General features: G+C 18.3%; 1 pseudogene across 1 annotated transcript; it reads left to right on the top strand.

Moving 5' to 3' along the window:
• The first annotated feature begins 976 nt into the window (after positions 1-976).
• Positions 977-11,664, top strand: LOC146526353 (cytochrome c oxidase subunit 1 pseudogene; annotated as a pseudogene). The gene is made up of 2 exons (XR_014879418.1): positions 977-1,033; positions 9,391-11,664. The product of XR_014879418.1 is annotated as a cytochrome c oxidase subunit 1 pseudogene (transcript).
• Positions 11,665-14,684: the final 3,020 nt, after the last annotated feature.

The raw sequence follows: 14,684 nt of genomic DNA, 5'->3' as shown, positions 1-14,684 counted from the left end.
CAGGAGTAGGTGCTGCTATTGCAGCAGGTAATCATGAACTAAATGGAATTTGAGCTCTTTTTGTTATAGCAGCAATAATAATTAATAAACCAATAAATTTTATTGAAAAATCATGTATTATTAAATTTAAATAAAAAATATAATTTCAACTTCCATAATTTATTATTCATGAAATCAATAATAAAATTATTACATCACCAATTCGATTAGATAACGCTGTCAATATTCCAGCATTATAAGACTTCATATTTTGATAATAAATTACTAAACAATATGAAACTAATCCTAAACCATCTCACCCTAATAAAATTCTAATTATATTTGGTCTAATAATTAACAAAATTATCGAGAAAACAAATATTAAAACTAAATAAATAAATCGATTTAAATTTAATTCTGATCTTATATATCTTTTTCTATAATAAATAACTGAAGAAGAAATTAAAGAAACAAATATTATAAATAATAATGATATTCAATCTAATAAAATTGATATAACAATTCTTATAGAATTAAAAGAAATAATCTCCCACTCAAAAAAAATTACTAAATTATTTATAATAAAATAAATTACTATAAAAAAATTAATTAATATAAAAAAAAATAAAAAAAAAAAACTAATAAGACAAATAGAATATTTTTTAATAACTTAAAATGATGATAAATATCATATTTTTGACTCCACAAATCAATATTTTTATTAAATTATTTAAGTAAAATCAAATTATTCTATAATCAATTTTTATAACTAAAATATTTAATGGTAATCAGTGCAATATTAATATTAAATATTCTCGAGAAGTTCCTCTATAAAATCTATAAATTCTTATATTATACTTTCCATGTTGAGTAAAAGAATATAAGTATAATCTATATCCAGCTCTAAAAAAAGAAATTATTATAAGTATAATTATTCTTCACCAAGATCATCTAACTAATCTATTAATTAAACTAATTTCTCCTATTAAATTTAATGATGGAGGAGCTGCTATATTTGAAGATATTAATAAAAATCATCACAATCTTATTGAAGGTATAAAATTTATTATCCCTTTATTAATAAATATTCTTCGTCTATTTAATCGTTCATAATTAATATTAGATAAACAAAATATTCCAGAAGAACATAATCCATGACCAATTATTAAAATATAAGAACCTAAAAATCCTCAATAATTTATTGTTATCAATCCCCCAATTACTAATCTTATATGAGCTACAGAAGAATAAGCAATTAAAGATTTTATATCAATTTGACAAAAACATTTTAATCTAATAAAAAATCCTCCAATTAATCTTATTACTACTCAAATATATCTTCATCTTAAATTTATTTTTTGTAAAATTATTAATATTCGTAATAATCCATATCCCCCTAACTTTAATATAATTGCAGCTAAAATTATTGAGCCAGAAATAGGAGCTTCAACATGAGCTTTTGGTAATCATAAATGAACAAAATATATAGGTATTTTTACTAAAAAAGCAAAAATTAATCTTAAATATAATATAATTAAATTATAATCATAAAATTTTATTATATATATAATTATAAAATTTATTTCCTTATAAATATAAAAAATTCCTATTAATAAAGGCAAAGAAGCAAATAATGTATAAAATAAAAGATATATACCAGCTTGAATTCGCTCAGGTTGATACCCTCATCCAATAATTAATATTAAAGTAGGAATTAATCTTCCCTCAAAAAATAAATAAAATAAAAATAAATTTATAGTTCTAAAAGTTAAATATAATATTAATATTAAAAAAATAATATTAAATAAAAATAAATTTTTAAAAAAATTATTTTTATTTAATCTTTCTCTAGCTATAATTATTAAAAATGTAATTCAGATTCTTAATAAAATTAACCCATATGAAATTATGTCACAACCTAATATATAACTTAAATTAAAAAAATTTATAATAGAAACTCTTATATTTATAAATATAAACATTATAAATATAAATATAAACTGAACCATTCAAAATATATTATATTTTAAACATATTGGTATTATAAAAATTATTATTATTAAATATTTTATCATTAAATTAAATTAAAACTTTGAAAATAATCATTCCCATGAGTTCGAATTATTGAAACTAAAATTGATAAACCTAAAGCCCCTTCACAAACTGAAAAAACTAAAAAAACCATTAACATATATATATTATAATCAACTATTATTAAATATAATAATATAAAAAAAAAAATTCTTAAAACAATAAATTCTAATCTTATTAAAACAATTAATAAATGTTTTTGTTTTGAAACAAAAATTATATTTCCAATAAAAAATATAATAATAATTAAACTTATATTTATCATTTGTTTTTATAGTTTAAAAAAAAACTTTGGTCTTGTAAACCAAAAATAAGATTTTTCTTTAAAAACTTCAAAGAAAAAGATTATCTTTATCTATAATCTCCAAAATTATTATTTTTAAAAAAACTATTCTTTGAAATTATAAAAATTTTTTTATCTAATTTAATTATATTTATTTCTTTTTTTATATTTTTTACTAATAACCCTTTATCAATAGGATTATTTATTTTAATTCAAACTTTATTAACTTGTATTTTATCTGGAATAATAATCAATACTTATTGATTCTCATATATTTTATTCTTAATTTTTTTAGGAGGTTTATTAGTTCTATTCATTTATGTTTCAAGAATTGCTTCTAATGAATTATTTAAAATTTCAATCTTTAATAAAATTTTTATAATATTAGGAATTATTTTTTTATTTATATTATCATTTTATTTTAAAAATAATTTATTTTGAATAAATTTATATTTTAATGATGAAATATTAAATTTTTTTAATTTATTTATATTTTCAAATAATGAATATAATTTTAATTTAACAAAATTATATAATGAACAAACTTATTTTTTAATAATAATATTAATTATTTATCTATTTATTACTCTTATTGCAGTAGTAAAAATTACAAATATTTTTTTTGGACCTTTACGTTCAATTATATAATTTTAATTACTAATGATAAATTTATTTAAACCAATTCGAAAAATTCATCCTATTATAAAAATTATTAATGGATCTTTAATTGATTTACCTTCTCCATCTAATATTTCTTCATGATGAAATTTTGGATCTTTATTAGCTTTATGTTTAATAATTCAAATTATTACAGGATTATTTTTAACTATATATTACTCAGCAAATATTGATATTTCTTTTTATAGAGTAAATTATATTTGTCGAAATGTTAACTATGGGTGATTAATTCGTACTTTACATGCTAATGGAGCATCTTTTTTTTTTATTTGTATTTATTTACATATTGGACGAGGAATTTATTATGAATCTTTCAATTTAAAATTAACTTGACTAGTGGGAGTAATTATTTTATTTTTACTAATAGCTACAGCTTTTATAGGTTATGTTTTACCTTGAGGTCAAATATCTTTTTGAGGGGCTACAGTAATTACTAATTTATTATCTGCAATTCCATATTTAGGAAATATATTAGTAAATTGAATTTGAGGAGGATTTGCTGTTGATAATGCAACTTTAACTCGATTTTATACATTTCATTTCTTATTTCCATTTATTATTTTAATATTAACTATAATTCATTTATTATTTCTTCACCAAACTGGATCTAATAACCCTTTAGGAATTAATAGAAATTTAGATAAAATTCCATTTCACCCATTTTTTACTTTTAAAGATTTAATTGGATTTATTGTATTAATTTTTTTTTTATCTTTATTAACTTTAACAAATCCATATTTATTAGGAGATCCTGATAATTTTATTCCAGCTAATCCTTTAATTACCCCAATTCATATTCAACCAGAATGATATTTTTTATTTGCTTATGCAATTTTACGATCAATCCCTAATAAATTAGGAGGTGTAATTGCTTTAGTTTTATCCATTTTAATTTTAATTATTCTACCATTTACTTTTAATAAAAAAATTCAAGGTATTCAATTCTATCCTTTAAATCAAATTTTATTTTGATTTTTAATTATTACTATTATTTTATTAACTTGAATTGGATCACGACCAGTAGAAATACCTTATATTATTACAGGACAAATTTTAACTTTAATTTATTTTTCTTATTTTATTATTAACCCAATTTTAAATAAATTTTGAGATAAATTAATTTTTTACTAATTAATGAGCTTGTTTAAGCATTTGTTTTGAAAACTTAAGAAAGAATAAATATTCTATTAATTTATACTAAATTTATTTTATTAATTTAATAATATTTTTAAACCTAAAAAAAATAATAAATAATTTAAAGAAATAGGTAAATATCTTTTTCAACATAAATATATTAATTTATCATAACGATAACGAGGTAAAGTACCACGAACTCAAATAAAAAAAAAAGAAATAAATACTAACTTCAAATAAAATAATAAATTTAATTCATAACCTCCTATATTAAAAATAATAAATAATATTCTTATAAATAAAATTCTTGAATATTCAGCTAAAAAAATTAAAGCAAATCCCCCTCTTCTATATTCAATATTAAATCCTGAAACTAATTCTCTTTCCCCTTCTGCAAAATCAAATGGAGTTCGATTAGTTTCAGCTAATATCGAAGAAAATAAACATAATCTTAATGGAATTATTATAAAAATAAATCAATTTAAAAATTGATATTCTCTAAATTTAATTAAATTTAAATCTATAATTATAATAATTCTTGATATTAAAATTAAAGATAATCTAACTTCATAAGAAATTGTCTGAGCAACTGCTCGTAAACCTCCTAATAACGAATAATTTCTATTTGAAGATCAACCAGCAATTAATAAAGTATAAACCCCAACTCTTGTGCAAGATAAAAAAAATAATAAACCTAAATTAAACATAATTATATTAAATAAATAGGGAATCACTATTCAAATAATTAATGATAATATAAATCTAATAATAGGAGAAAAATAATAAGAAAAATAATTTGAATAATTTAAATATACTTGTTCTTTTGAAAATAATTTAATAGCATCAGAAAAAGGTTGTAAAATTCCTATAATTCCTAATTTATTAGGTCCTTTACGAATTTGAATATATCCTAAAACTTTTCGTTCTAATAAAGTTAAAAAAGCAACCCCAATTAAAACCCCAATTAATAAAAATAAACCCCCAATTATAATATTAATAACATCAATTATTATCAATACTATCTATATAATAAATTATATATAAATGAATTCTAAAATCATTACATTTTTCTGCCAAAATAGTTTATATAAATATTAATAATATTCTTAAAATTAAATTATTTATAATATTTGATCCTTTCGTACTAAAATATTTTTTTTTTATTAAAAGATAGAAACCAACCTGGCTCACACCGGTTTGAACTCAGATCATGTAAGATTTTAATGATCGAACAGATCAAAATTTTAAACTTTTGCATTTAAATTTTATCTTAATCCAACATCGAGGTCGCAACCTTTTTTTTTTATTTGTACTAAAAAAAAAAATTACGCTGTTATCCCTAAGGTAATTTTTTCTTATAATCATAATTTATGGATCATTTATTCAATTATTTATGTTTATTTTTTAAAAAAAAGTTATTTTAATTTTTCTATCACCCCAATAAAATAATTACAATTATTTAAATTTATTATTATATATTAAATATTAAAAAATTATAATTATAAAACTCTATAGGGTCTTCTCGTCTTTTTAAATTATTTTAACTTTTTAATAAAAAAATTAATTTCAATTTTTAATTTAGAGACAGTTTATATTTCATCAAATCTTTCATACAAGTCTTCAATTAAAAGACTAATTATTATGCTACCTTTGTACAGTCAATATACTGCAGCCCTTTAATTTTTAAATCAGTGGGCAGATTAGACTTTAAATTATTAATCAAAAAGACATGTTTTTGATAAACAAGTGAATATAAAAATTTGCCGAATTCCTTTAAATTAATTTTAATTTAAATTTAATATGTAAAAATTTAATATACTAATTTTATCATTATTTCTAATTTTTTTCTGTTATAAATTATATTTTTATAAAAATTTAAATATAATTTTAAATTTTATTTTTTCTTTTTAAAATTTTTTATAATAAATTTTATTTTATAAACAATATAAATTTTAAAAATTTTAAATTTAATTTAATATATATATATATATATATATATATATATATATATATTATAAAAATTTAAATTAAAGCTTATCCCTTAATATATTTAATTTTAAAAATTTTTTAATTAAATAAAAAATTAAAAAATATTTTAAATTTAAAATTAAATTTTTTTCTAAAAAAACTAGATATATTTAAAAACGATTAACATTTCATTTCAAATTAATTATTTAAAATAATTATTCAACATTAAATTTTTTAATTAATTAACTCTTTTAAATTCGAGATTTTTTTAACTAATAAATATTTTTTAATAAACTCTGATACACAAGATACAATAATTAAAATTTACTTTTTAATTAATTAATTTTTCAAATTTATTTCAAATTTCTTTTTCAATACTATTTTATTATAAATAATTATATTTTTTCTCTAAAAAATACTTTAACATCCCCCAATATTAAAAATTTTTTTATTAAATATAATTTTTTTAATTTTTCCCCTCAAATTAATTATTTATTATAATATCTTTTCAATGTAAATGAAATACTTTATTCAAGCTCTAATTTGATCATTCTAGAAACACTTTCCAGTACCTCTACTTTGTTACGACTTATTTCAATTTTTAAATGAAAGTGACGGGCAATATGTACATATTTCAATTATTAATCATTTTAACAAACTAATTAAAATTACATTTAAATCCACCTTCAATTTTATATTAAAAAATTTATTTTCGTTTAAATAAATTTATTGTAATCCATCTTAATCTTAATTATAATCTGCATCTTGATCTGAATTAATTTATATTTAAAATTTTAAAATATTATTTTTATATAAAAATATTTTTTTAACAATGATATACAAAATTTTTTATTAAGTAAATTTATTCGTGGATTATCAATTACTAGACAGATTCCTCTAAATGAACTAAAATACCGCCATTTTATTTAAGTTTCAATATTTATTATTTACTATTTTAGTATTTAAAATTAAATTTTTAATAATAGGGTATCTAATCCTAGTTTATAATAAAATTTACTAAATCATAATTTTTATATAAATTTTAATTAAATTAAAATTTCACCTTATAATTTAATATTTTTTAAAATAATATTATTATTTATTATTTACTGAATTAATTTAATTTAACTTTTGTTTAACCGCAACTGCTGGCACAAAATTAGTTATTAATTTTTTTATTACTAAATCTTAATTTCTTAAATTTTTAATATTAATTACTACAAAACATTATTAATTATTTTTAAAATAATTAAAATTATTCACTAAAATTTATATGTAAAATAAATTAAAAATAAATTATTTAAAATATAAAATTTTATCTATTATTATAAAATTTTATATAGAATTTTTTTTTTTTTTTTTATAAATTAAATTTTTAATTGTATATATTTATATATATATAATAATAAATTTAATTAATATATATATATAAATTAACATTAATTATTAAATTTTTAATATTTCTATTTCTCCTATTTTTATAATATCCATATTGAAAATTAAAATATATAATAAACAATTATTAATTAATTAAAAAAAAAAATATTATAAATATAATATTAATTAAATAATAATTTATTAATTTTAAAAGTAATAATATATTAAATTATTTAATATAATATTTAAATTAATAATTAATAAATTAATTTATATATATATATATTTATAAATACACACGTATATATTTGAATATCTTTTATTTTTTTTTTATTTAAATATAAATTTTATTTAACTATATATATTAACCATATTTAATATTTTTTATATTAAATATTATAAAATTTAAAAATAAGCTAAAATAAGCTTTTGGGTTCATACCCCAAATATAAAGGAAATCCCTTTTTTTTAAAAATAAAGTGCCTGATAAAAGGATTATTCTGATAGGATAAATTATGTAATTTTTTACCTTTATTATATTTTATAGAATTAAACTATATCTAATAATTTCAAAAATTATTGTGCATCTTACACTAAAATATAATTTTTATATAGTGAATTTAAATTCGTCTTTAGAATATTTTATTCTTATTTTTTATTTTATTAATTAATAATTCAAATAAAATATTTTTCTTATTTATTTTATTTTTCAGAACTATAATTTCTATTTCATCAAATTCATGATTAGGATGTTGAATTGGTTTAGAAATTAATTTACTTAGATTTATCCCCTTAATCTCTTCCCCCAATAATTTATTAAATTCAGAAGCTTCCTTAAAATATTTTCTAACCCAATCTATTGCATCAATTAATTTTTTATTTTCTATTTTATTAAATTTATTTTTTATAAAAATATTTATTAATGATTTTTTATCGATTATTATAAATTCCGCAATATTAATAAAAATAGGTTCTGTTCCTTTTCATTTTTGATTTCCTAATATTATAGAAGGATTATCATGATTTAATAGATTTATTTTAATAACATGACAAAAAATTTCACCAATAATTTTATTATCTTATAATATAAATTTTAATTTTTTAATTTTTATTATAATTTTTAATGTTATAATTGGAGCTATAGGAAGATTTAATCAAACTTCTTTACGTAAATTAATAGCTTTTTCTTCAATTAATAACATTGGTTGATTAATTTCAGCTTTATTAATTAGAGAAAATTTATGATTAATATATTTTTTATTTTATTCAATATTTTTATTTATTTCATGTTTTTTATTTTATATTACCAATATTTTTTATATAAATCAATTATTTAATTTTAATTATAATTTCTTAATTAAATTTTCAATTATAATTAATTTTTTATCATTAGGAGGATTACCTCCATTTTTAGGATTTTTTCCTAAATGAATTATTATTAATTTTTTAATTAATAATAATCTTATTATTATTAATTTTTTTTTTATTATAAGTAGATTAGTAATATTATTTATTTATATTCGAATTATTTACTTTTCATTTATATTTTTTTCTTTAAAATTAAAATGAATTAAAATTTTTATTAAAAATAATTTATTTTTTTTAATTTATTTTTTTAATTTTCTTTCTTTATTAGGTATAATTATTAGAACTTTATTTTTTATTTAATTTAAGGTTTTAAGTTAAATAAACTAATAATCTTCAAAATTATTTATAAAGAAATTCTTTAAGCCTTAAATTAATTTATCAAGTTTTAATAATTTTATTATACCTTAAAATTTGCAATTTTAAATCATATTTGAATATAAAACTTAATAAAAGAGAAATTTCTCGTTAATAAATTTACAATTTATCGCTTATATACTCAGCCATTTTATTAGCGAAAATGACTTTTTTCAACAAATCATAAAGATATTGGAACTTTATATTTTATTTTTGGAATTTGAGCAGGAATAGTTGGAACATCTCTTAGTATTTTAATTCGAATAGAATTAGGAAATCCAGGATCATTAATTGGAGATGATCAAATTTATAATACTATTGTTACAGCTCATGCTTTTATTATAATTTTTTTTATAGTTATACCTATTATAATCGGGGGATTTGGAAATTGACTAGTTCCATTAATATTAGGAGCTCCTGATATAGCTTTCCCCCGAATAAATAATATAAGATTTTGACTTTTACCTCCATCATTAATTTTATTAATTTCAAGAAGAATTGTAGAAAATGGAGCAGGGACAGGATGAACTGTTTACCCCCCTTTATCATCTAATATTGCTCATGGAGGTTCCTCTGTTGATTTAGCTATCTTTTCTTTACATTTAGCTGGAATTTCCTCAATTTTAGGAGCAATTAATTTTATTACAACTATTATTAATATACGAATTAATAATATATCATTCGATCAATTACCCTTATTTGTTTGAGCCGTAGGTATTACAGCTTTATTATTACTTTTATCTTTACCAGTTTTAGCTGGAGCTATCACTATATTATTAACTGATCGAAATTTAAATACATCATTTTTTGATCCTGCAGGAGGAGGTGATCCTATTTTATATCAACATTTATTTTGATTTTTTGGACATCCTGAAGTATATATTTTAATTTTACCCGGATTTGGAATAATTTCTCATATTATTTCTCAAGAAAGTGGAAAAAAGGAAACTTTTGGATGTTTAGGAATAATTTATGCTATAATAGCAATTGGATTGCTAGGATTTATTGTATGAGCTCATCATATATTTACAGTAGGAATAGATATTGATACTCGAGCATATTTTACTTCAGCTACTATAATCATTGCAGTTCCAACTGGAATTAAAATTTTTAGTTGATTGGCAACTTTACATGGAACACAAATTAATTATAGTCCTTCAATATTATGAAGTTTAGGATTTATTTTCTTATTCACAGTAGGAGGATTAACAGGTGTAGTTTTAGCTAATTCCTCAATTGATATTACTCTTCATGATACTTATTATGTAGTAGCCCATTTTCATTATGTTTTATCTATAGGAGCTGTATTCGCTATTCTAGGAGGTTTTGTTCATTGATATTCCCTATTTACCGGATTATTATTAAATCCCTATTTATTAAAAATTCAATTTATTTCCATATTTATTGGTGTTAATTTAACATTTTTTCCTCAACATTTTTTAGGATTAGCTGGTATACCCCGTCGTTATTCTGATTATCCAGATAATTTTATATCATGAAATATTATTTCTTCATTTGGTTCATATATTTCATTATTTTCCATAATTTTAATTATTATTATTATTTGAGAATCAATAATTAACCAACGAATAATTCTATTTTCATTAAATATACCATCCTCTATTGAATGATATCAAAATTTACCTCCTTCTGAACATTCTTATAATGAACTTCCTATTTTAAGAAATTTCTAATATGGCAGATTATATGTAATGGATTTAAACCCCATTTATAAAGGAATATCCTTTTTTTAGAAATGGCAACCTGATCTAATTTAAATTATCAAAATAGAGCTTCCCCATTAATAGAACAAATTATTTTTTTCCATGACCATACATTAATTATTTTAATTATAATTACAATTTTAGTAGCATATTTAATAATAAATTTATTTTTCAATAATTATATTAATCGATTTTTATTAGAAAGTCAAATAATTGAATTAATTTGAACTATTTTACCAGCTATTACTTTAATTTTTATTGCACTTCCATCATTACGATTATTATATCTTTTAGATGAACTTAATAATCCTTTAATTACATTAAAATCAATTGGACATCAATGATATTGAAGATATGAATATTCTGATTTTAATAATATTGAATTTGATTCATATATAATTCAATCTAATGAAAATTTAAATAATTTTCGACTTTTAGATGTTGATAATCGTATTATTTTACCTATAAATAATCAAATTCGTATTTTAGTTACAGCTACAGACGTAATTCACTCGTGAACAATTCCGTCATTAGGAGTAAAAATTGACGCTAATCCAGGACGATTAAATCAAACTAGATTTTTTATTAATCGTCCTGGAATTTATTATGGTCAATGTTCTGAAATTTGTGGAGCAAATCATAGTTTTATACCTATTGTTATTGAAAGAATCCCTATAAAAAACTTTATTAATTGAATTAATAATTATTCATTAGATGACTGAAAGCAAGTACTGGTCTCTTAAACCATTTTATAGTAAATTAGCATTTACTTCTAATGATAAAGAATTAGTTAATAAATAACATAAATATGTCAAATTTAAATTATTACTTTTTGTAATATTCTTTTATTCCTCAAATAATACCTATCAATTGAATAATTTCATTATTATTTTTTATTTCTATTTTTATTAGTTTTATAATTATAAATTATTTTATTTTTAATTATAAAAATAATTTTAATTTTAAAAAAATTAATAAAAATAATTTAAAAAAAAAATTTTGAAAATGATAAATAATCTTTTCTCAATCTTTGATCCTTCAACAAATTTATTTAATTTCCCATTTAATTGAATTAGAACATTTATTGGATTATTATTTATTCCTTTTTCTTTCTGATTTTTTCCTAATCGTCATTATTTATTATGAAATTTTATTTCAAATAAACTTCATAATGAATTTAAAACTTTATTAGGACCAAATAGAATTAATGGATCAACTTTTATTTTTATTTCATTATTCTTTTTTATTTTATTTAATAATTTTTTAGGTTTATTCCCATATATTTTTACTAGAACAAGTCATCTTAATATATCCCTTTCATTATCATTAACATTATGGTTAAGATTTATAATTTATGGATGATTAAATAATACACAACATATATTTATTCATATAATTCCTCAAGGAACACCAACTATTTTAATACCTTTTATAGTAATAATTGAGACTATTAGTAATATTATTCGACCTGGAACTTTAGCAGTTCGATTAACAGCTAATATAATTGCAGGTCATTTACTTTTAACTTTATTAAGTAATACAGGTATTAATATACCTAATTATTTATTAATTATTTTAATTATTATCCAAATTTTATTGTTAATTCTTGAATCTGCCGTAGCAATTATTCAATCTTATGTAATTTCTATTTTAAGAACTCTTTATTCTAGAGAAGTAAATTAATGTCTAATCATAATCATCCATATCACTTAGTTGACTACAGACCTTGACCCTTAACAGGAGCTATTGGAGTAATAACCTTAGTAACTGGTTTAGTTAAATGATTTCATAATTTTAATATAAACTTATTATTTATTGGATATATTATCGTATTATTAACCATATTCCAATGATGACGAGATATTTGTCGAGAAGGAACATTCCAAGGAAAACATACTATTATAGTATCAAAAGGTTTACGATGAGGAATAATTTTATTTATTATTTCTGAAATCTTTTTCTTCATTTCTTTTTTCTGGGCATTTTTTCATAGAAGTTTATCCCCAAATATTGAAATTGGATCAATTTGACCTCCTACTAATATTTTAGTATTTAATCCATTTCAAATTCCTTTATTAAATACTATTATTCTTATTACTTCAGGAATTACAGTAACATGAGCTCATCACGCTTTAATAGAAAATAATTATACTCAAGTTTCACAAAGATTATTTTTAACTATTATACTTGGATTTTATTTTACTATTTTACAAGCATATGAATACTTAGAAGCTTCTTTCTCAATTGCTGATAGAATTTATGGATCTACTTTTTTTATAGCAACAGGATTTCATGGTTTACATGTAATTATTGGAACAATTTTTCTTTTAACATGTTTTATTCGTCATATTAATTTTCATTTCTCAAGAACTCATCATTTCGGATTTGAAGCAGCAGCATGATATTGACATTTTGTTGATGTAGTTTGATTATTTCTTTATATTTCAATTTATTGATGAGGAAATTAATTATTTATATAATATATTTAGTATATTTGACTTCCAATCAAAAAGTTTAATAATTTTAATATAAATAATTATATTAATATTAATAATATCTTTTATCATAATAACAATTGCTAATATTTTCATATTAATTTCACTATTAATCTCAAAAAAATCATTTCTAGATCGAGAAAAATGTTCACCATTTGAATGTGGATTTGACCCTAAATCTTTAGCTCGAATTCCATTTTCTTTACATTTCTTTTTAATCACAATAATTTTTTTAATTTTTGATGTAGAAATTGCATTAATTTTTCCAATTATCCCAACATTTTATTTAGTAAATTTTTTATCTTGATTTAAAATAAGTTTTTTTTTTATTTTAATACTATTATTAGGAATTTATCATGAATGAAATCAAAATATACTAAATTGATCAAATTAGGATTATAGTTTAATTAAACATTTGATTTGCATTCAAAAAATATTGAATTTTATTCAATTTATCTTAAATAAGAAGCAATTTGCATTTAATTTCGACTTAAAAGATAGAGTTAATAACTCCTTATTTATTAATTGAAACCAAAAAGAGGTATATCACTGTTAATGATAAAATTGAATAAAAATTCCAATTAGAAATATATTGTAATTAAGCTGCTAACTTAATTTTTAGTGATTTATTATCATTAATATTTCTTTTAATTTAATTTATATAGTTTATTAAAACATTACATTTTCATTGTAAAAATAAAAAATTTTTTTTTTATAAATAAATTCTTATTTAAAGATTTTTTAATCACCTTAATATCTTCAATATTATACTCTTTATTTAAGCTATTTAAATTAAATTATTAAAAAAATAAATATAAATATTATTCATAAAATAAATCTAAATAAATAAATTTTAAAATTATTTATTTGATAAATATAATAAATAATAGAATTATTTTTTATAATATAAAATAATCCTTGTCCTCTATATATTTCTCTTCAACCTAAATCAATATTTTTATATAATATTTGCCCCATTTTTAAATAAAAATAATTTATCCCATATGTAGATAAATTTGGTAAAAATCATATTATAACATAAAAATATCTTAATTCATAAAAACATAAAAATTTATTTAGTGAATAAATTTTTATATTTCTAATTAAATAACCTAATAATAAACCAAATAAAGTCACATAAATAACTATTATTTTTAAATTAAAAGGCAAATAAATTATATAAGGATAACAAAAAATTATTCATCTTAATATTCTCCCCGAAACTAATCTTAT

The sequence above is a fragment of the Heliconius melpomene genome, unplaced genomic scaffold (genome assembly GCF_056956725.1).
Source record: "Heliconius melpomene rosina isolate 202511_hmr_F unplaced genomic scaffold, ASM5695672v1 ptg000065l, whole genome shotgun sequence".
NCBI lineage: Eukaryota > Metazoa > Arthropoda > Insecta > Lepidoptera > Nymphalidae > Heliconius > Heliconius melpomene.
Note: the sequence above shows the minus strand (reverse complement) of the source record. Positions and strands in the feature narration are given on the sequence as shown.